General features: G+C 45.1%; 1 non-coding gene across 1 annotated transcript; it reads right to left on the reverse strand.

Annotated features, from left to right (window-relative positions):
* Positions 1-15,415: 15,415 nt before the first annotated feature.
* LOC117701273 (28S ribosomal RNA) lies at positions 15,416-20,128 on the reverse strand. The gene has a single exon (XR_004605672.1). It is a non-coding gene; the product is annotated as a 28S ribosomal RNA (ribosomal RNA).
* Between the last annotated feature and the right edge of the window lie 4,004 nt (positions 20,129-24,132).

The following is a 24,132-nucleotide window of genomic DNA, read 5'->3' on the forward strand; positions in this document are numbered from 1 at the left end:
AGACAGTGAGCAAGCAAGAGAGCAAGCCAGGAGACAGTGTTTGTCCATGCTTTTTTTGCCTTCAGTTTCTAATCAAAGCTCCCAAAATGATGGACTGTGATCTGACAGAACCATGTACAACAGCCACTTATTACCTGAGATTTTTTTGCTCAGAGCGTTCAATCACAGCAGCAGAGTAGCAAGTTAGAACAACAACAACAACAACAAAATGGTATCCAGATGTGATTATGCTGCTGGACAGAATCTATGTTCTCTTTTGAAGAAATGTGGAGAATATCACAAACTGAGATGGCAAAATCATAGAGAGCTGTACATAGATCTTAATCAGTTGTTCTCATAGGAAATGGAAGCTTGGGGTGTTGACAGTAGTGCAGCCAAAGGTAGTTGAGGTCGTGCTTGTTCAGTGGAAAATAAACTCTGAGAAAACTTTAGTTAGAGGTCATTTGTGTGATATTTTTGTCAAAAATCTTGCCTACTTTGGCTTATGCTCTGAGACATTGAGTAGGGTAAAATTTAAATCTAATATGCTGATTTGTATATTGTTATTTTATTTATATGTATTGTTTACTTTTCCCATTTATTTATATATTTTCTTATATCTGAGTTACTACCCTCTCCCCATTCCATCTTCCACAGTACCTCACCCCTGACTCCTTTTTTCTCCCCAGGGAAGGTTGGGGGCCACTTGAGTATCCCCCAGTCATGGCATGTCAAGTCTCTCTGCAGGGTTAAGCACATCCTCTCCTACTGAGGTCAGACAGGCCAGCCAAGTATGGGGAACAGTGTGGACAGACAGGCAACACTTTAAGGGACATCCCCCACTCCAGTTGTTGGAGAACCTATGTGAAGACTGAGTAGCACATAGAGTACATATATACTGGGGACCTCTGTCCATCCTGTGTATACACTTTGTTGGGTGACTCAGTCTCTGAGAGTCTCCTAGGGCCCAGGTTAGTTAACTCTGATGTTCTTCTTATAAACTTCCTGGTTTAAAGGCAAATAGTTGGGTCTGTCTTACACTTTCAGGTATTTAGTTCATGACCAACATAGTAGGTAATAGGGACCAACTGAAGAAGGCATCACTGATGCTAACTCAGTCCTGGCAGGACAAATTTAAAATATAAATTAAAAATAAAATAAATAAAATAAAATATAAAGTATAAAATAAAATAAAGTTTAAAATTTAAAATATATAATAAAATAAAATGTAAAATATAAAACATAAATATAAAATATAATATAAATACAATTTTAAAATATAAATTACTAAAATAAAGTAAAATATAAAGTATAAAATAAAGTTTAAAAATCAAAATATATAATAAAATATGAAATGTAAAATATAAAATTTAAATTAAAAGTACAAAAATAAAATAAAATATAAAATATATCAAATATAAAATATAAAGTATAAAATATAAAATAAAAAGTAAAATATAAAATAATGTAAAAATAAAATATAAATATAAAGTATAAGTATAATAATATTTTAAATTTTATATTTTATTTTTAATTTTAGATTTTATATTTCTAATATCTTAGAAAAAACTTTCCCCGGTATGCAATACCTAATAAGGTAATAGGACCCGATAATGGGCCCGTCTTTGTTGCCCAGGTAAGTCAGGAACTGGCCGCCCAGCTGGGGATGAATTAGAAATTGTGCATTTAGGCCCCAGATTTTAGGACAGGTAGAGAAAATGAATAGAACTCTAACAGAGACCTGGACTGACTTGGCCTTGGAGACTGGCGGGAGTGATTAGACAGTACTCCTTCCCTTTGCCTCATTCCAGGTTCAGAACACTCCGACAGGTTAAATCCTGTGTGGCAGCTGCCACTGCTCACTGAGACAGAGGGGCAATCAATCCTTTTCCTTTTTTCTTTTTTTTCCTTTTTCTTTTTCTTTTCTTTTTTTTTTTTTTTGTTTTTTTTTTTTTTTGTTTGTTTGTTTTGTTTTTTGAGACAGGGTTTCTCTGTGTAGTCCTAGCTGTCCTGGAACTCACTTTGTAGACCAGGCTGGCCTCGAACTCAGAAATCCGCCTGCCTCTACCTCCCTAGTGCTGGGATTAAAGGCATGCGCCACCACTGCAGGGCTCTTTTTCTTTTTTTATTCCTTTTTTTTTTCTTTTTCCTTTTTTTTTCTTTTTTCCTTTTTTTCTTTTTTCCTTTTTTTTCTTTTTTCTTTTTTTCTTTTTCTCTTTCTTTTTCCTTTTTTTCTTTTTTTCCTTTTTCTCTTTCTTTTTTTCTTTTTTCTTTTTTTTTTGTTTTTTTCTTGTTTATCTTTCTTTTTTTTCTATTTTCTTTGTTCTTCAGGGCACTCAATCCTAATATTGTTCTTTCCAAATCCCTGTTTGCCCACATGAAAGTGTTCGAGGTGGCTCAACATATGAGACCGGAGGCCTGAGCACCAGTTCCAAGCAGGTGATCCCAGGTGATCCCAGGCTCAGCCCAACAATGCTTCATCCAGGTTTCCGAGGAACTATTCCAAGGAGGCCCCAATTGGGGCCGTCTTGTGGCATTCTTTGTCTTTGGGGCGGCCCTGTGTGCTGAGAGTATCGACAAAAACTTAGAGCCATTGGTGAGGCAGATACAGGATTGGATGGTGGCCTATCTAGAAATACACCTGGCTGACTGGATCCACAACAATGGCGGCTGGACGGAGTTCACAGCCCTGTACACGAATAGGGCCCTGAAAAAGACATGGTGTCTACAGGAAGGAAACTGGATGTCAGTAAAGACAATACTGACGGGGGCCGTGACACTGGGGGCCCTGATATCTGTAGGGGTCTTTCTTACATTGGTTTTTCTTCATCCAGGCTGGTGAACTTTTGTTAGAGAAAGGGTAAGTGCTGTTCAGATTTTAGTGTTACCCCATCGATATCAAAATTTAGGTCAGGAAAACGAAAGTTATGATGATACTGAAGTTTAAAATTTCTAAAAATTTACGTTAGAAGTGGGGTGGGAACGGGCCTATGAATAGTTAAGTTTTTATGATTAAAAAACTAATGGAATATTAACAATATGGTAAAGCCTTTGCATGTCATAGTTCTTTACACACACACAAAGAAATCACACTGGAGAGAATCCTCATTAATGTAATCACTGGGGGAAAACTGACAATTCACTTTTATCTGTGACTACATAATAGAAAACATTCAAGAGAGTGACTCAATGTAATCAAGGTGTTAAGCCTTTGCACGACACAGTCATCACCCATTACATAAAAGAACACATACTGGAGAGAAACTGAATGTCATGAATGAGGTAAAGCCTTTCCAGGACACAGTCATCTCTGAATACACAAAAGAAAATGTGCAGAGTGAAATTTATTAATGTAGTGAATGTGATAAAGCCTTTGCATGTCACTGTACTCTCCAAACACTTAAAGAAACATACACCTTGGAGAAACCTTACAGATGTAATGAATGTGGTAAAGCCTATGCATATCTCTGTAGTCTCCAAAGACATAAAAGAACACAAACTGAGCAGAAACCTTTTGATTGTTCTAAAGTTGGAAAATCGTTTACATGCCACAGTGATTTCTGAATACAGAAATGAACACATATGAGAGAGAAACCATCTGAAAGTAATTAACATGTTAAAGCCTCTGCACGTCCTAATCATATTTAAATGCATGAAAGAATTCATAGTTGAAGTAAACTGTGGTGATTTAAATATTCTTGACCCTAAAAAGTGGCAATTTTAAGAGATGTGCCTTGTGGGAGTAGATGTTACCTTTTTGAAGGAAGTGAATTACTATGGTTGTGGTCTCTGGAGCTCAGGCCAGTACAAAACAGACCCTCCTACCACTTGGCTGGAAGACAGTCTCTTCTTGGATACCTTCTCATGAAGATGCAGAACTCTCAGCTCCTTCTCCAGCATCATGGCTGCCTGCATGCTGACATTCTGCCTGCTATGATGGCAATGGACTAAACATTTGAAAGTGTAATACAGACTGAATTAACTATTTGCCTTTAAAACAGTTGCCTTGGTCACAGTGTCTCTTCTTAGCAATGGAAATTCTAAGACAGAAGTTGGTACCCCAGACTTAAGTATTCTTATTGGTAGGCCTGACCATGCTTTTGTTGGAAGCAATGTGGATTTTTAGACTTTGGATTTGTACATGCATTAAGTGGAACTTCATGGGCTGTCCTAGTAGAACACATATGACCTAAGGGTGGTTTGAACTTTGCATAGAATTTTTATAATGTTATGCTGAAGAATGCTGCTGTGTTTTGCTCTCATTTGAAGGTAAACAGGTTTATTTTGTTAACTGGATTGACAAAGGAAGTCTCAGGAAAGCCAAGCATAGCTTTTGGACTGTGCTTACTCTCATGGTGATTGTTTTGATCATGCTTAGTAATCTTAGAAAGGAAAAATATGAAATGTTAGCTTCAAAGAGAAAATCTCACCAGGAAGTTGAATGAAGCTAAATCCTATGATCAAAGACACACAATGGCATTAAAGAAATGGTGATATTATGGCAAGATTCCATCCACCTAAACATATGGATGTGAAGTTGTATGGATGAGAACTGTATAATGTTAGGCATTATTATTAACTGGTTATTGTTTTTATGTGGACATAAGAGGATAAAAGTATGTGTCAAATTGACAATTGAAAGATTGTGATTACTATACTGGGTTTTCAATTTAAAATCTAAAAGGATATAGGATATACTTAGGTCCAGGCATGGTGGTACACACCTTAAATCCCAGGAGATGAACATCAAGCAGATTTCTGATTCATGTCTTCCTGGTACAGAACAAGTTTTAGTTAATAAAAAGCTTAGGTATGGGCAAAGTGTTACACACGTATTATTCAACATTCAGAAGACAGAGCCATGCAGATCTGAGTTCAAGATTCATCTACAGAGCAAGTTCAAGGACAGCAGAGCTGAGGCAGTGAAGGTGTTGAAAACTAGAAAGCTGGTGATAATGTAATAGAAGGGGCGATGTTCCAGCCCCAGCAGGCAGAGGAACTCAGCAGCTTTGTCCATGTGGCTCTGCTTTTAGAGGAAAGAATAGAAGGGATGACTGAGACCATTGATGCTGGTTGGCTGTAGTTAGAAGAAAATAATAATAATAATAATAATAATAATAATAATAATAATAATAATCAATGCTGATCTATAATGAATAAACAGTAATCAATAATTATCAATACTGATTGATAACCAATAATGATCAATAGTTGATGGCACACACCTTTTATCCCAGCACTTGGGAGGCAGAGGCAGGTGGATTTCTGGTTTCGAGGCCAGCCTGGTCTACAGAGTGAGATCCAGACAGCCAGGGCTACACAAAGAAACCCTGTCTTTTAAAACCAAAAAACAAACAAACAAACAAACAAACAAACAAAAACCTACAGGTTCCCACGGCCCCCAGAGTAAAAGATGAAGTTCTTACAAAAATCCATCCATCTCTTCCTCCCTCCCTTTCCACACTCCTCACTCTGGCCAGGACCCATTCTGTTCTCTTACCTCAGAGCCTGAATTCAGCCTCATTGTTCAGTCTACCTGAGTATTCTTTCCTCAGATCTCCACACCGCCACTTCGCCTGCCTCTTAAATGTCATTCAGATGTCTCCTTCTCTGGGATGTCCCTACCACACTCTCACCACCTTCTGCTTCTCCAACCCACTTATTCCCCAAACACAAGGGAACATGTCTTTTTACTACAGAAACTGTTTATGATGTCAACCGACTAGAAACCACCTTCAGAAGGGCAAAGGTGTATCTGTCCGGTTCCCTGCCACATTTCCACATCCAAGAACAGAACTCTACATGTATGTGGAGAGGGGCAGCGGCAGGGGGTCTGCACATTTTTCTGCATCAGTGAGTGAAGGCAGGCAGGCCTGGAGGTAATTTCCCTTAGCTACCATCTTGATTTTCTTAGAGGGGATAGGTAGGCTGAAGGTTATTCCCTGCCCAGCAGAGACCCCAGATGCCCTGGCTCTTCCACTGGGATGTAGGATAGGTGTCCCTTGTCCTAACTCTGCACTTCACTTGCTTTCTTCATTTAGGCTGCAATGAGGCCCTATATGGCTAACCTGGACCAGCAGAAAGTGCCAGGGAGGAGGCCAAACAGGATGCCAAGCCTGAAGGCCTCCACTGAGCTACAGTGGGAGAGCTGAGGTGAGGATTGATGTGTTCTTCAAAAGGTTCAGAGAAGACAAGCCCTCTGAACCCCCTGACACCAGTTACATGCCTCCAGCCACTTTGATCCCCCATTCCCTACTCTGAACCAAGAAGATCCACCCCCCCAAGTGATGTCTACTCCAGCGGTTAGGGCCAAGCAGCTGTTCCACCATGCCTCAGGTAGGCTCCCCACATGCAAGGCAGACAGCTCATACTGCTATTTTAAGTTCCGCAGGCCCTCACAGTGACACAGGAGGGTCTGTGAGCAAATTCAACATTAATTCTGAATCTGTTGTGTGCCAGGTGAGGCAGAAGCATGTTCCCTGACAAGATGCAGTTTTTGGAAGAGTTGGCACTTCAACTAATCCCTGCAGAATGGCTCTAATCCCACCAGGATAAAGGCTTTCCAAGCTAATGGGCCATGTGGCTAAAGGCACAAAGGCAGGTAATTTACAGACCCATGCAGGAAACAGAGACTTGGCTGCTACTTGGAAACATATGTCTATGAGGCAAAGACAGGCCAAGATGAAATTCTGACGAGCCTTGTGCTATATTGGGGAGCCTGAAAACAAGCAACAGGAACCCTCTGAAGGTTCCAGGGTAGCAGTATGACATGACCCGAGAGATGCTTGGGGAAGGAGACTCTGACCACAGCAGTGGACAATGGGGTGGTCACTTCAGTGGTTCTCTTCTGAGGGAAGCATCAGACGGGGAGAGTGTTCACAGACTGCACTGAGGGAGGGCTCTGATGGGTAGCAGGGATGCAGGAAACTGTTTCTTGGGATGCACTACAATTTATCTTAATTAGGTTGAGCTGAGGAAAGCAAGAGGAGGGAATTCTGTGCAGGCACTGGAAAGCTGCCAACTCCTGGAGCCCGTGTTGTGATCTGATGCTGACAGCCCTTGATCTCTTCAATTTCTCCTCTTTCTTTCTTTATTTCTTAATTTTTTGAGATAGAGGAGGGGAGTGGGGGAGATGAGAGAGACACAATAGAATGGCTCAGAGAACAAAAGTTCTGGTTCCTTTTCGTGCCTCACTTTTATCAGGAGGTGCAGCTCTCTCAGTACCCTATAATCACAGTGCAGGCAGGGATGCAGCCAGTGACTTACCATTCAGGCATGGATGCGTCCTGGACAGCAGGTCCTCCTGCCAGTGTCTGCCAGCTCAGATCTGATCCACAGATGGATGGATCCACAGGATGGGAAAGGAGGCCTGAGAGTGGAGGGGTTTGGGCCATGGTCCAGCTGGTCCTCTGTGATCTCATCTCCTATGTGTCCGAGGACCGTGCTAGTTTTTAAACTTCATAGAATGCTCGAGGAACTATTACTCTTGCCACTTTGCAGATGGAGTAACTGGGGTTCAGAGGTTAAAGAGATCATTCAAATACCTGAAGCCAAGACTGAACTGGATCTCTTTAGCTTCAAAACCTAAGTCCTTAACCTATGCCACACTGACCTGATAAGAGGAAACACACCCTGCCCACATACCAGCTTGCCCATAGGCTTCCTGGGAGAGAAACACATCAAGGGAACCAGTCTTACAGTCCTAGGTTGGATTGGCCAGCTCTCAGTTAAACAGGCCCAGGGCCAGGCCCCTCTTCTTCTGTCCCACTTTCTCACTCACCCACTATCACTCTCCCCATGCCATCACTGGATCCCTGGACTCCAGTGACTGCTGGAGGTCATGTTCAAGTCTCACCTTGATTCTGTCCCAACAAGGTGATAGAGCCAGTGGTTCCCCCTGCTGTACTTGGCTCTATCTTGGAGGGATGCTGCACTGGGCTGTACCCAGGTGATCAATACACATGCTGCAGGCTATAGCCCAGACAAAAGACCCAGAGGGCTCACAACCACAAAAGCCAAGGGTCTTTGTGCAGTCAGCCCCTCCCTACTAATAAAAAAATTAGAAAGCACCACTAAGTCCTAAACCAAACACCATAGGAAAACAAAGACACCAAATAAGACCAAATAATGAAAATTAAAATAGTAAATACTGCAATCTTTTCCTCCTTCACTTCCTCCCATTTGACTAAGATGCTATAGAGAATTAAGGACAGGGTTTCTCTGTGTAGCCCTGGCTGTCCTGGAACTCACTCTGTAGACCAGGCTGGCCTCAAACTCAGAAAGCTGCCTGCCTCTGCCTCCCAAGTGCTGGGATTAAAGGTGTGAGCCACCACAGCCCAGCAAGAGTTCTACATCTTGATCTATACGCAGCACTAGGAGACTGTGTCCACAATGGGCATAGCTTGAACATCTATTAAAACCTCAAGGCCCAACTCCACAGTGACACACTTCCTCCAACATGGCCACACATACTCCAACAAGGCCACACCTCCTAATAGTGCAGCTCCCTATGGGACAAGCATTCAAACACATGAACCTATGCGGGTCATTCCTATTCAAACCATCACAGTAGATAAGTCTTCAGACAGGAATTGCATAGATAAAACTATATATAACTTAAAATTTCCAGATATCTTCACCAACCCACAAGACAAACTACTCAACCACAGCAGAGATTAGACCCAGGAAGAGTAGATAGAACTGGTAGAAGAGACAGCAAAAACAAAGGGTAATTAGTTTATACCCTTTCCAGAATATGGCCCTCTCCTGACATCTTTTACAAAACCAAATGTTTTATGCTGTGTATGTACCCTTTCTCAAGCAAGAAAGAACATAAGATCCTTTCTTGGAAAATCACAAGCATGAACCCCAAAAGACCTCAGGGCCAACCCTAATCCTGAGTCCCTGCATGAAGACCCTGAGAGATAAAGTGAAGCCTAGGTCACTCTATGGACTCCAAGATGTTAGAGGTGACAAAGTTGTGAGACATCTGCCAGGGAGATTGGCTTACATGGAGTGAAACCAGCCTGTTAGAGATATATTCTGAAAAAAAAAAAAAGAGAAAGAAAAAAGCCGGGCAGTGGTCATGCATGCCTTTAATCCCAGCACTCGGGAGGCAGAGGCAGGCTGATTTCTGAGGTCGAGGCCAGCCTGGCCTACAGAGTGAGTTACAGGACAGCCAAGACTACACAGAAAAACCCTGTCTCCAAAAAAACAAAACAAAACAAACAAACAAAAAACAGAAAAAAATGCCCTTCAGAACATACACACACACACACACACACACACACACACACACACACACTCACACACACAGTGTGGTATCCCTCAGCATTTTTGGAACAACTTTAAAAAAACAGAAAAAAAAGTGGATTCCCCTCAGAGGACACATGTACATTTGAAACAATTTCAACATTCTTCAGGCATGTCTCTGTAGTAGACTTTGAAGGAGAGATTAGTTACAACTGCAGCACTGGATGCTACAGGAGGCTCTAAGGTGCTTGCTTGTTGGACTTGACTCTTTTGGACTTTTTCACTCTCCAGGTCTCAGATGAGAATTTCCATGATACTGATGGCTGGCTGGTGGTTGGGAAGACAGACTAAAGGAAGGTTGGCTGGCTGGACAGTAGGTGGCAGCATGAGCCTGTGCAGGCAGAGCAGGCTGAGTAGGTCCCAGCCCCCACCCGGCCCCCGATCCCCTGATTTTTTTATTCTTTCTCTCCCCCTTCTCTCTCTCTCTCTCTGTCTCTCTCTCTCTCTCTCTCTCTGTCTCTCTCTCTTTATCTCTCTCTGTCTCTCTCTGTCTCTCTCTCTCTGTCTCTCTCTCTTTCTCTCTCTCTGTCTGCCCTGTGTGTGTGTTCAACTGAGGAGGCAATGGCAGAACAGTGTTTGACCCTTCTCTATAAGCCAGGCTACCCCACTACTGCCTCCCCCTCCCTCTTTTATTAAGTGTGTTTTTAAAAATTCTGTTCAGTTTATTGTAAGTTAATCGCATATCTTATTTTCCTCTTCATTTTTTTTTAAGTTGAGTCAGGGGCTTCTGTACATAGACCTGGAAATTAGTACCTAGATCGGACCTGCCTTCCTCCGGCACCACACCTGGCTTCCTGTCATTGTCCATTTAGCTTGATTTCAATATTTATTCATGTCTGAGAGGGACAGAGAGGACGAGGGAGAATTGTATCACAGGCTATAGTTTAATTTCTTCACTAATCATGTGGTTGTCCGCCCCGCCCTCATTTCCGTCCTCATGCCACATGTAACCTTGAGTAAGATAAATCCTTTTTGTCGGCACCCATACCATATGACACACGCTTACTCCCACTGAGCCCTCTGATTTTCCTCACATCTCTGTCTTTTAAAAATTAGACTTGGGTGGGGCCGCTGGAGAGATGGCTCAGTGGTTAAGAGCACTGATTGCTTTTCCAGAGGTCCTGAGTTCAGTTCCCAGCAACCAGATGGTGGCTCTCAACCACCTACCATTGGGATTTAATGCTCTCTTTCGAGGATGAAATCCAATGTACTCATGGAGAATGGTAAGGAAGCTTTTCTGAGGAAGGTCTTCTGATCTAGAAAGTACCCTTAAAATGAAATGTGAATCACAAGAAGCATTTGTTTTGAAATATTGAGCTAGGAGCTACTTAAGCTTACACAAAACAGTCCATTTTTAGATTGATCCCAGGAAGGAGGGGGGGAGAGAGAGAGAGAGAGAGAGAGAGAGGAGAGAGAGAGGAGAGAGAGAGAGGAGAGGAGAGAGGAGAGAGAGAGAAGAGTGAGAGAGGAGAAAGGAGGAGAGGAGAGAGAGAGAAGAGAGAGAGGAGTGAGAGAGGAGAGAGGAGGAGAGGAGAGAGTGAGAAGAGAGAGGAGTGAGAGAGGAGAGGAGAAAGAGAGAAGAGAAAGAGAGGAGAGAGAAGAGAGAGAAAGGAGAGAGAGGAGAGAGAGGAGAGAGAGAGAGGAGAGACAGGGAGCAGAGGAGAGAGAGAGAGAGAGAGAGAGAGAGAGAGAGAGAGAGAGAGAGATTGTAACATTTAATTAGAGCTGGTTTGTGAGATGAAAACTTGTATTTAATGAGTAGTGCTGGAATTAAGGGAGGGTGTATGCACCACCAGGACCAGCTGAATTTCTAAAAAACAGAAGAGAAAGAAAAGAAGGAAAGAAAAACCTGCTTTCTATATACCCAAGCAATGGTAATTTGCTACAGTGTCTCTTTTGTGTAGTTTGAATTAGACTTTGGTTTATTTAGGAAGTTTCACACACACAGTATTATCTCCAAAGAGGAGCCAACAGCATCTTTGTGTGTAGTCAGTAGTCAGTTGTCAGTTGTTGCCCTCTTTAAATGTTGTTGTTGTTTGAAAACCCAGTTCTCAGAAGGTAAAATGGAGACAAGTCCAAAGTCACTCGCATTGAAGTCATCTCCAACTGACAACTACAGGACCAGGGTAGAATTGTGTGGATGAGGAAGAAGAATCTAGGAGGAGCTTTGGGATGGGAAACTCTGATCGGAATACAGTGTAGAAAATACAGTTTCTTTCTACCATAAGCCCCCCCCAACAAAAAAAAAACCCACCACCATCATCATCACCACCACCAAAAACCTCTGGCAGCAAAACCATAGCTACTGCAAGTGTTCCTTGTCTGAATATCCAACCACTTCCAGCTAAGTTGGTGTGTAATTCTGTCCCAGTTGTGCTACCAGGGTTAAGAAAAAGGGGAACCACCTATATAGTTCTGTGACACCATCATCCATATATCTATATCTATGTCAATGTCTATGTCAATATCTATATCATCTATATCTACATATCTCTATCTATCTATCTATCTATCTATCTATCTATCTATCTATCTCCCCCCCTCAGGACAGTCCTGGACAGTCATTCCTTTAAGCTTCAGGTAAACCCTGTAGGGTAAACTTTCCAAATTCATCCATCCTGAATGGTGGGTGTGCTTGCTTCCTTAAGACCCAAACTTTGGTTGGTGTCGAAATAAATAACGAATGAATGAATGAATGAATGAATGAATAAATAAATAAATTAGGAGGGGATACAGATGCCTAATGGTTGTAATTTCCTAATACACAGGCTTAGGCTCCATTTCCCTGTTGGAAAGATAGCTGAGTAGTTAAGGGTACTGCTGACTGCTCTTTTTTCCAGAGGTCCCAATAAGCACGTAGCAGCTCTGTCACAGGACCTGATTCACTCTTCTGGTGTGTGTGTAAATCATAATAAACAATGTTAGAAATACCAGGTTATGTAAATACAGCCCAGATCCTAGGCCTGAAAAGTCCCTGAGCTGGCAAGGTGTGGTGGGCTGGATCAGAGAGAGTCTTCCTCTATCTCTTATCAGAGACAGGTGTGTTAACAGTTGGAGTGCCATTAGCATTTCTAAGGAGCTAGGTTATCCTGGAACATTGTGATGGTGGGGGTGGGGGCAGTTGGAGGCATTGGGGGAGAATTTAGGCAGCGTAAATGAAGAAATAAACTGGAAACTTTATTCATTTATTTGTTTTATTGAGTGTATGAGGGAAGAGGGAAAATGGGAGGGAGGGAGGGAGGAAAGGAGGGCAATCTTTCCATGCTGGGATGATCCATGCCTTGGGAAGGAATTCCTCCTAAATGAGCTGTCATGCGGTCATCTCGCAGCTTTGGGGGGGGGGAGGACTTTGGTTCTGGCCTCTCAATGGGTTTCCAAAGGGCAGTCAGAGAGCCCTGCATGGACAGAAAGGGAAACCATGTTAAGCAAGCAAGCAAGCAAGCAAAACCACAAATCTGTCTGTTAAGTTCTTCTGTTAAAGGAATCGTGGTGAAGTGAAGCAGAAGCAGAAGCAGAAGCAGAAGCAAAGCAAGCTCATATTCATTCCAAAAAGGCTGATAGCTAGGGAGCTTGGGCTACAGAGTGAAAACAAGTAGAAGGAACAATAAATAAATAAATAAATAAAATTTAAAAAAGGGTTTGTTAGAACATGTCTAAGTTTTAGGGAACAAGGCTTGACATTGAAACCCACTGGTTCATTAGCATCTTCCGCAAATCTCTCAGACAATGTTTCCCAATGCAGTGCCTACCACCTTCTCCTCCATGATTGCCCCCGACTCCTCACTGTGGGGCGTGTGTGTGTGTGTGTGTCCCACACAGCAACCATCAGTGGAGACACAAAGGAGACAGCTAAGGCTACAAAATAAAGATAGCAAAACAGACAGGGAGACAGTGTCCCAAAATGGATCCCCAAAAAATGGTAGTCCAGAGTGAGGGACCAGTCAAACTTCTTATCTGAGAGAGGGAGAGGGAGAGGGAGAGGGAGAGGGAGAGGGAGAGGGAGAGGGAGAGGGAGAGGGAGAGGGAGAGGGAGAGAGAGAGGGAGAGAGAGAGAGAGGAGACAAGAGAGGGGGACAGAGAGAAGAGGAGAGAAGAGGAAAGAGAGAAGAGAAGAGAGGAGAGGAAGAAGAGGAGAGGAGAGAAAGATAGAGATAGATAGATTATAGATAGAGAGGATAGAGAGAAGAGGAGATGAGAGAGAGAGGATAGGGAGAAGAGGAGAGGAGAGAGAGGAGAGAGGAGAAAGAGGAGAGGATAGAGAGATAGAGGAGAGGAGAGAGAAGGAGAGGAGAGGAAAGGAGAGAGAGGAGAGGAGAGAGAGAATCCTCTCTGCTGTTTGATCTCTTTTGTGAGCCCTAGAAAAGTGAAACATCAAGCAAGTACCTCATATATTTGATTTAAAGAGTCCAGACCACATACAAACATATGTCTTTTTAAATTTTATACACAGAAATACTGGTGTGAAACCTGGTATTTGTTATAGGACAACTGGCCGACCTGATAATTAAGGAAATCATATAAATTATAATAAGATAATTAAAAAGAAAAATGTGTGTATATGTGTTTTTAAAATTATATATGTTTTCTACATACATATTATATATAATACGCACACATACATATAATATTCTGTTGAACAATAATACTCTGTGAAACAAGGCAACTGGGCTACCTCACAATATAATTTAAAACAAACAAACAAAAAACCAGCTCAATAAAAGGGGACCCGCAAAAAGGGGGATGGGGAGACAGAGACACAGACATACATATGTGTATATACGTATATATACATATATATATATATACACATATATATGTATACATATATATATATATATATATATATATATATATATATTTAAAAAAAAAGAGGGCAGATATCTGGTCGACACATGTAAAGGAGGTCAAGGAGACACAGATACATATCTTTTAAAACAGTCTGTTAAAACAGACAACTGGTCGACCTCACACCATTCAAAGAAAAAAAAACGTTCGAATGTATGTGTGTGTATATTTAAAACAGTTAAATAATTTCAATAATTTTAAATAAATAAAAAAAAAAGAGTCCAGAACAAACATCTGGTAAACCGGCAAAAAAAGGATATGAGGACACAGAGATACATTTTTAATAAACAGTCTGTGAAAAGGGACAACTGGTAGACCTCACACAAGTAAATTTAACAATTATAATAATAAAAAAAAATGTCAAAAGGGACAACTGGTCGACTATATATATATATATTTAAAAAAAAAAAAAAAAAAAAAAAGAGTCCAGACCAGATATCTGATCGACCTCCCAGAGTTGGGGAAAAAAAGAGACCAAGTACCCTTGGAAGTGGTCTACCGGAACCCGGAAAAAAAAAAAAAAAAAAAAAAAAAAGGAGGAAAGGGAGGGGAAAAGAAAAAAAGAGGCGCCGGAACTTCTCTGGCCTTGCCTCCCGAAACTCATCCCGCTCACCCACAGACTCGCCTAGCGGCGCCAAGGAGCATGAGGAAGTGAAGAGGAAGAGAGGAACAGGAAAGCTCGGATGAGAGAGCGCAACTCCCCCTACCAGAGAGCCCGCCAATGCCGCGACCCAGATGGACTCACTTCCTCAAAAGCCTGGGTGGCAGAGGAATCCCCTTTCTCCCCACCGTCCCCGCGCGCTTCCCGGGAACGCAACACGGAGACGGGCGCAGGAGGGGACCCGAACTGCAAGGACGGGGAAGCGAGCGCAGGGGAGGACGATGCTGGGGTCCTGTCTGGCGCCGGCGCCAAAGGGCGAGACAGGGATCGCCCTTTGCAATCCCCCTTTCACCGTGACCTCCCCATTCCATGCCCTCCGAGAGGCCTTCGGTGGAGACCAAGATACCCCCACCGGCCGCACCGGCAATGGCCAGCCACCGCCAACCGACTCTCTGCCCACACCGGCTTGGCCAGGGCCCGGGGCCGGGAGCGGGCGGCAGCGGCGGGCTGGGCTGCAATGACTGACGCTGGAACCACCTCGGAGAGGAGTAGGAGGAGGTGAGAAGGAAGAGGAGAGACGGGTGGAGACCCTGGCCAGTCGGCGGTACCGGGGTCAGCGGTTGACCGCCTGGCGCACGCGAGTGCGAGTGCAAGCAGGCATCCGGAGGCCTGCGAGAGACAAACCCTTGTGTCAGGGCTGACTTTCAATAGATCACAGCAAGGGAGCTGCTCTGCTACGTACAAAACCCCAGAAATAGGTCTTCTATGAATGCCTTAGCGCCAGGTTCCACACGAACGTGCGATCAGCGTGATGGATGAGAGGGTGGCCCCCTTTCCGGCCGCACCCCATTTCCTGGGATGAGTGGCTCTCTGCACCGGACCCCGGTCCCGACGCCCATGGGGGGACTTAGAGGTGTTCAGCCATAATCCCACAGATGGTAGCTTCGTCCCATTGGCTCCTCAGCCAAGCACATACACCAAATGTCTGAACCTGCGGTTCCTCTCGTACTGAGCAGGATTACCATGGCAACAACACATCATCAGTAGGGTAAAACTAACCTGTCTCACGATGGTCTGAACCCAGCTCACGTTCCCTATTAGTGGGTGAACAATCCAACGCTTGGTGAATTCTGCTTCACAATGATAGGAAGAGCCGACATCGAAGGATCAACAAGCGACGACGTCGCTATGAACGCTTGGCCGCCACAAGCCAGTTATCCCTATGGTAACTTTTGTGACACCTCCTGCTTAAAACCCAAAAGGTCAGAAGGATCACTTTCACGGTCTGTATTCATACTGAAAATCAAGATCAAGGGAGCTTTTGCCCTTCTGCTCCATGGGAGGTTTCTGTCCTCCCTGAGCTCGCCTTAGGACACCCAAGCGCGGACCCCCTGCCCCAACCCCTCGTGGAAAAACGGAAACGGGGAGCCAGGGGCCTCCCACTTATCCCACACCTATCATGTCTCTTCACTGTGCCAGACTAGAGTAAAGCTCAACAGGGTCTTCTTTCCCCGCTGATTCTGCCAAGCCCGTTCCCTTGGCTGTGGTTTCTCTGGATAGTAGGTAGGGACAGTGGGAATCTCGTTCATCCATTCATGTGCATCACTAATTAGATGACAAGGCATTTGGCTACCTTAAGAGAGTCATAGTTACTCCCGCCATTTACCCGCGCATCATTGAATTTCTTAACTTTGACGATCAGAGCACTGGGCAGAAATCACATCGCATCAACACCGCCGCGGGCCTTCTGTGATGCTCTGTTTTAATTAAACAGTCGGATTCCCCTGGCCCGCACCAGTTCTAAGTCGGCTGCTAGGCGTCAGCCTAGGTGAGGCACCTCTGGGGGGGGGAACCGCGGCCCGGGGAAGCGGACTCGGCAGGGGAAGCGCCGGTGCGGGGAGGATCGTGGGGGCAAGACACACGGGGCTGCCGGGACCATGAGAGAGGCCCCGGGGTCCCACGCCAGAACCTCCCCAACCCCCTGTGCCAGTGACCCGCTGGTCTCCCCAGGTACAGGTGCAATGCCCGCTGCAGCTGGGGCGATCCATGGGAAGAGCCAGCTCGCGTCCAGAGTCGCCGACGCTGCCCCCCCCAAGGTGTCCAGGACTCCCCCCGAACCAACTGGGAACCCACGGGTTCCTCCTGCTCCAGCCCGCGAGGGGCTGAACCTGCCGGCCCCCACACCCGGCGAGGGGGAGAAACAATGGGGGTCTCTCGGCGAGAGGTGAGGGTGGGCCTGGGCGGCCAGGAAAGGGAAGGGGGTCTCCCTGGGCGTGGGAGAGGGCGGTGGCGCCTCGTCCAGCCGTGGCGCGCCCAGCCCCACTTCTTGCCCCAGCCTGAGTGACCCAGCCCTTAGAGCCAATCCTTATCCGGAAGTTATGGATCCGGCTTGCTGACTTCCCTTACCTACATTGTTCCAACATGCTAGAGGCTGTTCACCTTGGAGACCTGCTGCAGATATGGGTACGGCCTGGCGCGAGATTTACACCCTCTCCCCCAGATATTCAAGGCCTGGTGAGAGCTCACCGGACGCCGCCCAAACCGCGATGCTTTCCGGGGCCCCTCTCTCGGGATGAACCCATTCTAGGGCGCCCTGCCCTTCACAAAGAAAAGAGAACTCTCCCCGGGGCTCCCGCAGGCTTCTCCGGGATCAGTCGCATTACCGTACTGGACGCCTCTCGGCGCCCATCTCTGCCACTCCGGATTCGGGGATCTGAACCCAACTCCCTTTCGATCAGCCGAGGGCAACGGAGGCCATTGCCCGTCCCTTCAGAATGGAACTCCCCCATCTCTCAGGACCGACTGACCCATGTTCAACTGCTGTTCACATGGAACCTTTCTCCACTTCGGCCTTCAAAGTTGTAGTTTGAATATTTGCTATTACCACCAAGATCTGCAACTGCGGTGGCTCCACCCGGGCTGGCGCCCTAGGCTTCAAGGCTCACCGCAGCGGTCCTCCCACTCGCAGCGTAGAGTCCAGGGGCCCAACACCTCGGGGGCAAGACCGGAGGGGTGGTGGCATGCGACGCCCGCCACACCCGCCTGGAGATGTGCGCCTGAGGCCACTCCAGTCATGTTCCAACTGCCGGCGACAGTTGGAACTGTTGGGTATGGGCCCAACACTCCAGCGCCATCCATTTTCAGGGCTAGTTGATTCGGCAGGTGAGTTATTACACACTCCTTAGCGGATTCAGACTTCCATGGCCACCGTCCGGCTGTCTATATCAACCAACACCTTTTCTGGGGTCTGGTGAGCGTCGGCATCAGGCGCCTTAACCCGGTGTTCGGTTCATCCCGCAGCGCCAGTTCTGCTTACCAAAAGTGGCCCACTAGGCACTCGCATTCCACGCCTGGCTCCATGGGAGCCGGGCTTCTTACCCATTTAAAGTTTGAGAATAGGTTGAGATCGTTTCGGCCCCAAGACATCTAATCATTCGCTTTACCAGATAAAACTGCAGGCATTTCAATTTCTGCGAGAGCGCCAGCTATCCTGAGGGAAACTTCGGAGGGAACCAGCTACTACATGGTTCGATTAGTCTTTCTCCCCTTTACCCAGGTCGGATGACCGATTTGCACGTCAGGACCGCTACGGACCTCCACCAGAGTTTCCTCTGGCTTCTCCCTGCCCAGGCATAGTTCACCGTCTTTCGGATCCTAATGCATACGCTTGTGCTCCACCCCCCCTGCGCGGCAGGCAAGACAGGCCGGTGGTGCGCCTTCGGCGGACTGGAGAGGCCTTGGGATCCCACCTCGGGGACCCGGGTGGGGCCCTGTAAAGTGAAAAATTATAAAGGCCATCTTATGAAATATGTGTAAATTTTTCGCGTTAGACCTTGGGCAGAAAAGCACCTGCCAGCAGGTTTGGGTCCATCTAATTAGTTACAGAGGAGGGGGAGTTACAGTACAAAGGCCTGTTAAGAACATCCCAGAAACTGACTGGCCAAGGGAAGAACTACACCCTGCCCCATGGTACAGCCTACTAGTGTTCAAAAGAGGTAAAACAACCAATCCTGTGCACCCGCGCAAAAGTTCGATTTTTCCCTACCCCGCCCATATATAAGCGCTATGCCCCTGAGCCAGGAGGTCAGTCCCTCTATCCCCTATGTGAGATATGGGGATATGGGCTGGCCCAGAGCTCTGATTTAATAAACCACCTCATGTGCTTTACAGCAAGACGGTCTCTCGTGTGTCCTTTGGGTGCGTGCTATCCTGTGACTTAAGTGGACCCCTTTCTGGGGAGTCCCAGACCTTTCAGCCCTTCATCTTCATTGAGCCACGGCGGCTTTCAGACGAGCCTCCGACACAGCACATGCTTTACACTCCTTGGTCCGTGTTTCAAGATGGGTCGGGTGGGTGGCCGACAGCTCCGCCGACACCGAGCGCTCAGGCTCCGATAAAAAAGCACGTGACACAGGGTCCCCTTTGAGCCTGATGACGCGACAACGCCCTGGGCGCACTGGGGACAGTCCGCCCAGCCCCCCGGACCCCCGCCCCCGAGAGGAGGAAAGCCAAGAGGGGTGAGAGAGCGGTCGCACCGTGGGAGGGGCAGTCCGGCCCCCTCCTCCCCACATGGAGGAGGAGGAGGGGGAGAGCGCGGCGACGGATATCTGGATTTCTTGGCTCCGAAATTCGGTGAGCGCTGCTGCCAGGGGGCTGTAATACTCGCCCCCCCAGCCACCTTCCCAACCATCCAGGAGCCGATCCAGGCGCACTGCCATGGTGGAAGTCCGCCCCGTAGCGGCCAGTCGCCCGGCCAGGGGTGGTCCCCTGCCGACCCCGCCCCCGGCCCCGCCCTTGCGCCCCCGCCACACCTTACGCCCGCCAACGACACTCCCCCAGAGGGGAAGGAACAACGCGCGCGAAGGGGTCGGGAGGAACGGGGAGCGGGAAAGATCCGCCGGGACCGCTGGCACGGCCGAATGCACGCCGCCGGGTTGAATCCTCCAGGTGGACTGTGTGGACCCCACCCGTTTACCTCTTAACAGTTTCACGCCCTCTTGAACTCTCTCTTCAAAGTTCTTTTCAACTTTCCCTTAAGGTACTTGTTGACTATGGGTCTCTTGCCTTAGATGGAGTTTACCACCTGCTTTGGGCTGCATTCCCAAGCAACCCGACTCCGGGAAGACCCGGGCCCAGGCACCAGGGGCCGCTATCGGCCTCACACCGTCCACAGGCTGGGCCTCGATCAGAAGGACTTGCCCCCCACCCCCATGAGCGACTCCGGGGAGTGGGTCTTCCATACACATGTCCCGCTCCGCGCTCGCGGTGGGGATTTGGCGCTGGGCTCTTCCCTGTTCACTCGCCACTACTGAGGGAATCCTGGTTAGTTTCTTTTCCTCCACTGACTACTATGCGTAAATTCAGTGGGTCGCCACGTCTGATCTGAGGTCGCGGTCAGAGAGTGGAAGAAGACCGGGTGCGCAGGAAGGGAGAGCGAGGTAACGAGAGGGGGCGACGAGCTGGGGGACTGTTGGGAGTGGAGGGGCCCAAGTCCCTGCAGGGTGGAGCGACCCACGACACAGCCGGTTCCGAGGGGGAGCCGGGACCGAGGGGAGCTCGCGTCGGCGCATGGACACCAGTGTCCCGCTGGCCGACACTGGAGCTGGCACCCCTGGGCGAGGGAGGCGAGGAAGGTAGGTGCCACAGGAAAAAAAAACAGGAATGCAACTGGGGGGCAATAGGATGTCAAGTATAAATTCCCTTCCTGGGGCATCATCCTGCAACAGGATGTTTTGTTCTTTTGTTTTGGTTTGGTTTTGGGTTTTTTTTTGTTTTTTGTTTTGTGTTTTTTGTTTGTTTGTTTGTTTTGTTTTTTTTGAGACAGGATTTCTCTGTGTAGCCCTGGCTGTCCTGTGACTCACTCTGTAGACCAGGCTGTCCTGGAACTCAGAAAACCACCTGCCTCTGCCTCCTGAGTGCTGGGATTAAATGGCTGTGCCATCAATTATTGATCATTATTCGTTATCAATTAGTATTGATAATTATTGATTACCATTCACTGATTGGTATTGATTATTGATCGTTATTCCATCGCCGTCATCCCCCTGCCTCTGCCTCTCAAGGGCTGGGAAGGATGTTTTGTTCTTAGAAAAAACTGCAGAATGTTACTTAGCAGACAGCAGCACACAGAAAGTCTCAGCCAGAGAACAGCAGCCCTTGGGGTCCTACAGAGATGGACGGCCCAGAACTGCAGTCAAGGACAGTTTAAAGTTTTTTTTTTTTTTTTTTTTTTTTTTTTTGTTTTTTTTGTTTTTTGTTTTTTGTTTGTAAAGGGAAGACTGAACAAATAAGGCTTCCACCAATGTCATTAAAATACAAAAAGAAAGAAAATGTAGCTTTTAATTTGTTTTGTTTTGTTTTATATTTTTCGAGACAGGTTTCTCTGTGTAGCCCTGGCTGTCCTGGAACACACTCTGTAGACAAGGCTGGCCTCTAACTCAGAAATCCACCTGTCTCTGCCTCCCAAGTGCTGGGATTAAAGGTGTGCACCACCACCGCCCAGCAGCTTTTAATTTCTTACTTTTTTATACCTGAAAGAAAATAAATATGACAATACATTTTTTGTTTGTTTTTTGTTTTGTTTCTGTTTTTACTGGAGGCTCTATCATTAGGGACTATTATGTTATTTAAAATTATTTAAATAGTAGTAAAAATGAAGAACTCAGGCTAAAATTATTTCCTTTCATAATATGTATTTAATATGTGGAAGTCATAGAATTAACTTGCAACACTAATCTTTATATAAATATATAAGAATTGACTATCCGTTAAGAACTAGAACTCACTTAGCTTCTCCATACCTGCCTTTATAACTACAGGAAGCAATTTTAGCTTTTGAAGAAAGACTCAATTCAATATCTTTGTTTAGAACCTGAAGACTACCTTACTGATGAATCTGGTGTATCTGAATTAAAATAAGATTTAATCATTATGTTAAAATTTATTTTCCTTAAACTTTATTAAGGAAATATGGCTTCTATTATTTTCAGGTACAAATTTTTAAGTTTCAAACACCTACATGAACTGAAAATTTTTTTCAATATTTAGTACAAAAACTAGTAAAATTCTTTTTTTTAACTCTTCAGCAACAGTTAAGATAAAAACATGTCACAATAAACTCAAACTATTTTAATAAATGTAAACCATTTTATTATCTTGTACCACACAGTCCCTGGGGTCGCCAAGGATAAAAATGGTGAGGGAGGACGGGCAGTGGTGGCGCACGCCTTTAATCCCAGCACTTAGGAGGCAGAGGCAGGTGGATTCTGAGGTTCGAGGCCAGCCTGGTCTACAGAGTGAGTTCCAGGACAGCCAAGGCTACACAGAGAAACCCTGTCTTGAAAAAAAAATGGTGAGGGAGGTGCAGTCCATCTCCGTTGTCTTAGGAGAGCTGTGCAGCTCACTGTAATAGGAAAACAGAGAACAGACAAGAAGTTTCTACAGAACTTAAAACTAATATGTTATATAAATTTCAAGTTTCTGGCAGCCATTTGATTAAACAATAACTTACTAATCATTTTTAGAAAATTTGGTTTCCTATTCCTCATATCCAGAAAATACGCCAGTGTAACTAGATAATCTCACCTGTATACTACATCCATCCATACATGCACACACATAGATATGCAGAGTATGTAAATATCTCATATACTATAACAAACCTCAAGGGTTTTCTTTTATACATATCAGGTGAAAACAATCCAGGTGCTCAGCCCATTTGCTTTCCCTTTATTTTCTGTCTCAATCTTCTTAATTATGTGATTTCTAAAGAATAAAAGAATTTAAGTTAATGTATCTGACTTGAAAGCTTAAATACAAATTTTCTGTTACTTACTGTTTCCCTTCTAAAGTACTAGAAAGCTAAACCATAGACATTTGTTTGTTCAAAAGATAATTCTTGTTCAAACTAAAGACATGTACATTTTCTTTGTTGTTTTTCATCTATTTTCAAAATAGGGTCTAAATTTCCTACTACTTCCATGGCCTTCTACTGACATTTATCAAGTACTGAAATTACAAGCACACACAAGCATATTCACTGGTGTTCTGTAACTTTCTCTACAAGATTAACTAGAACCTATCATTTCTAACATAGGAGTTGTCATTTACTTACTATGTGAATAACATATGTTTTTTCATAAAATGAACAATACGTTTTTCCTGAGCATCTGCTCCTGGTTTTACATTGCTTTTTATAGAAGCCATTTTCTAACACATTAAACCCTATACCACCACATATAGGATTAAAGTCCAGTATTCAACCACAAACCAGTTGGCTTGTGGAGAGCCGACAGAAGGCGACTATCATCCTTGCAGCCATCTTGAGCCATATACCCTGACAAGAGGCTTGATTACAATAGCCTACAATAGCTGAGCACACTCTGATAACATCTTGGTTTAGATACCCAGGATCTTTTCTTGGGTGTGTGAGATTAAAAGTGTGTGACTGAAGGGCAAGACTTAGAAATCAGATTTAGAGACAAGACCTAAGGGCATGGCTTAAAGGTGTGACTTAGAGGGGTGGCTTAGAAGTGAGACATATAAAAGGTGAGAGGCAGACAGAAGAAATTATTATTAAAAGTAGGAATTAGGAGAGTACAACTTGGAGTACAATTATGAGTACAATTATGGGTAGGAATTAGGCAGAGCAGGAATTAGGCATTGAGGAAGAAGACACTTGGACTAGAGAACTCAGAAGAAGAATTATTAGTTATTAGGTACTTGGCACTTGGAGGAAGAACAGCGAATTAGGCATTAGACATTAGGCTCTTAGCACTTGAAAGAAGCTTGGAACTTGGAGGCACTAGAAACTAGGGACTAGGGACTCAAGACTTGGGACTTGGACTAGGAAGAGAGACTAAAGAATAAACAGGATTGAGTCACACTCTGTCTGGTCTCCATTCTTCCAGTGGATCCTCACTCTCTCTCTTGCTGAACCCTGACCCGCAGACCTGAGCAGCTTGTGCAGTGGAAGGCTCTAGCAGTTTAGCCCCCAAGGCTTTTGGCAGAGCAGGTTTCAAACATTGACAGAGTGGTCTGCAACATTTTGGCCCTCAAGCGTGGGGCAGCTCGGGCCGCAACACTGGCTTACTACTATTCCAGATGGTATGATGTAAGAAGCAAGTAAGCAGGATTAACTCAGTAAAAAGTTTTATGGGAAAAATGACAACACTTGAACAAGTAACACAAAAATGTGTATTTAGATGCTACAAATATATGGTAGAAGGCTTATAAATGCAGGATTTATGACAATGCTATACGAAATTGACATCCTGGCTATGCTATCAGTTTGTTTTTTGTTTTTTCTTTTTAGTAGCATTAATAAGTACAAAATCTGCTTAAGTAACATTAATAAAAAAATTTTATTTCTTTATAAAGATATATGAGTAACAATA

Source organism: Arvicanthis niloticus (assembly GCF_011762505.2).
Source record: "Arvicanthis niloticus isolate mArvNil1 chromosome Y unlocalized genomic scaffold, mArvNil1.pat.X SUPER_Y_unloc_23, whole genome shotgun sequence".
NCBI lineage: Eukaryota > Metazoa > Chordata > Mammalia > Rodentia > Muridae > Arvicanthis > Arvicanthis niloticus.